This window comes from Galeopterus variegatus, unplaced genomic scaffold (assembly GCF_000696425.1).
Source record: "Galeopterus variegatus unplaced genomic scaffold, G_variegatus-3.0.2 Scaffold1087, whole genome shotgun sequence".
Classification (NCBI taxonomy): domain Eukaryota; kingdom Metazoa; phylum Chordata; class Mammalia; order Dermoptera; family Cynocephalidae; genus Galeopterus; species Galeopterus variegatus.
The window spans coordinates 391,817-395,114 of record NW_007727198.1 but is presented as its reverse complement, the minus strand read 5'-3'; positions in this window follow the sequence as shown (position 1 = coordinate 395,114).

Here is a 3,298-nt window from a genome sequence, read left to right as displayed (position 1 = left end):
CTGTCCTTTTCAAATGTATGTAAACTTTACAATGGCTAGATACATAAGCCTCTCACCCAGTCTCACAACTCCTGGGAGCTGTCCTTTTGAAATGCAAATGTTCAGGGAGTTAGCACCCCTATCTCCCAGTTTCTGCAGGTCGTAGGAGCCTAACTTAGGCTACCCGGGCCTTGCTCTGATTTGCAAAACTACCTCCTGTCATAAAGATGAGAAATTTGTTTCTCCTCTAGATAAAGTCAACATAGGTGTTCTGTATGACAAAAGGTGCTCTGACGTTCTCTAACTTGAGGACTAGTTATTGCTTATCTTGAGAACATGTATGTAAAGGGTTGTATCTGTTTGGCTATACAAGGGAGTGCGATCCCTTTCTGTCTTGGCAATCTCTTAGTGGGTCACTTGTAATGTGTATCACATTTTGGTTTAATACTTAATAATAAGAGTTTTTCTTTATTACCCTCGTGGGGAGGATTTCTGTATCAGGATCTCTCTTTTTAAATAATATTTCCCCAAAAGTAGTTTGGTTCATCTGGAGTGTGTACAGTGACTAAGAGATTGTCCTTGACCAAACTTTAGTCAGGCTTCTCCTCTAATTCCTCTTCCCAACTAGGCCTCGACTTTTGGACTTCCATGTCTGTCTTTGCACTGCCCAATTTAACAACAATCCCGCTTAGTTGGTTTAGCCAGAACCCCCCACCCTCAAAATCCGATCATTATCTGATCTGGTTCCTCATCCTCCACCACCCTGGCCTGTCTTCAGCAAGAATCCTGTTAGGTTTAGCCAGAATCCCCCCTTAGCCCTGATGTTTCCTTTTAGTCATTTTCCATCCACTGACCCCCAACCTGCTCCTTGACTATAAATTTCCACTTTGGGTTGTTGTATTTAGAAGTGAGCCCACTTCGACACTAATGGCTCTTTACCTCTACTGTGATAGTCCTGAATAAAATCTGTTTTTACTGCTTTAACTACTGACCATCTCTGGTTTTCTTTCACAACATGTTGCAGAAGGCAGAGGGGAAAGACAAAGCTGGCCGGCAAGCCTAAGGCCAAAGCTTGAAAGAGTGCTATGTTAGAGTGGAGATGTTATTCCACAGGCATTGATGGGCTATGGAAATTTTTAGTTAGGGGAGTGAAATAATCAGTTTCTAGCTGTAGAAAAAATGACTAGCAGTCATGTGGAGGATGGACTGGGAGAATGGTCAAATGGCACAGCACTGAATGCATACACGACAATGACTGAAAAATACTATTTAAGGGTCTTTTTAGTCTGTTATTACTGACTTTTCCCTAAGCACTCTAACAATATCTAGAGCTGTATTTTTTTAACCACAGGGAGAACATTTCTCCAGGATTTGGAGAGTAGAGGACAACAGTGAGTGTGAATGCATGTCTGACACTCCTTGGCCACTTTTCCTGAACGGTGGGTATTCCTCTGGCACCGCAACCTCATCCCAATGACTCTCAAGACCCCAGGCATCTTTAGGATTGAGAATATTTCTGATGGTGTCCATCAGGAGAAAAGAGTTGCTTATTACAGTGGTCTCTACCATTGGCTGGTGGCTCAGTTTTCAGTAAAGACTTGTTTGGTATCATCAGTGAGGTCCTGAACATTAACTGGCTTGTGACTATTAGTGCAAATGCCTCATTTCTTCAAAGCCTCCACCTAGAGCCCCATATTGTGACCATTGATTGCCTGGATTCATGTGGATTCAGGTTTTCCTATTATGACAACCCGTAAATGGATTTCTTTAACTTGGGACTTTGTTAATAGAAGCAGAGAAAAACCAAAACACTTTGAATGAAGTACACGCACATTTATTAAATAGTTAGCCAAGGCACATCAATAGCCACTTACAATACATATATGCATACAATTAACACAGATACAGTTCTCTCCTAACTGCCGATTTTTCCAGCAAAGAACTGTTCAAATTTTCAGATCACAAAGGTTAAAGGCAAAGTCTTAGTCCCCATCTTATTCGTTCCCACACTGTTCTTGAGAACTACGTTGACTTTGAATGGCTTGATCATCTTCTGTAGCCTTAAAGTCTCTAGAAGCATGCTGACGGCAGAGACTTCTCAGATTCTTTCTGCATTCCCTCAAGTTCAGATGTTAATGAACAGGCAGTCTGCTTTAGCAGGTGCTATTGTTGCTGTTCGTTACCCTAGGGTTTGTTTAAACCAGGCCCTCTCTTTGCACTTGCACACACATGCAGTGCATTGCAGCACTTAGGGGGACACACCTCACTCTCTCCCATCAGGAAAACCTGTAACTTTTTTGTGTTTGTTGCACTTTACACTGGATGCCCTGTCTGCCCCTGCACTGTGCTATTTCCATGCACAACACAAAAATGCTGGGCTGCACTGACCAGGACTTCCTTCTACTGATTCTGCATCCACATCAGAGTGCTGTGCTTTTGCTCTGTTTTTATGAATGAGAATCAGACTTTCTGTACCTCTCACAAACCTCACCCAAATGTCCTGGCGATGACCCTTTCCATCCAAAGTACTCTGCTTGGAGATCTTGGCTTTTATTCCCCAGATCCCTACCCACTGTCCTGCCTAAGGGAGAAGTGAAGCCAGGCACTGAAAGGAAAATCTGGGAGAACTCAGTTAAATGGGCATTTCTAGTTCAGGAGAGAGTCAAGTAAAAAATCGAAGTGTGTGTGCCCATCTGTTGAATATTAAGAAGTACACGTATTAGATGACCACAGAAATGCAATCATGTATCAGGTCTGTCACCGTGTCATGCTCTCTACAGATGCTGACCATGGAAGTGGATTCTGGTCTACGGAATTTTGGGATGTCCTAGTCAGTATTTCAGGTTCATTATTATATCAGAACATTCCTGACCATAACAAAATTACAGGACTCCTCATTTCCTGGGGTGGTAAATGACCACATCACTCATCCATAGGAATTCCATTGCTGTGCCTAAACGCTGAGATCCAATGCCTAGAAGTTTGCTTTAACAAAACATATTTATCTGTGCATGTGGCTGTCTGATATTTGACCACTGGAGAGTCATGCCTTTTTAAATACAAACACTCTCAGGGAGGCAGCACATTCAGCACTGCCGTCCTTTAACACCGTAGTGGGTTTTGTCCCTTAGATCTCAGCTTATGAGCTGCTCTTCCTAGCCTCAGATGCCCATCAGGAAAGTTCTGAAGAGGAAAAGCCCAGATCTACCTGAGGAAGAAGGCCTGTTAAATTGCTACCAAGGGGCTTTTAGAAGGCCAGAGACCACCAAGAGGGATGAGAACACAGGGCCCTAGAATGATGCTGTGCAAAGAAGTTGAA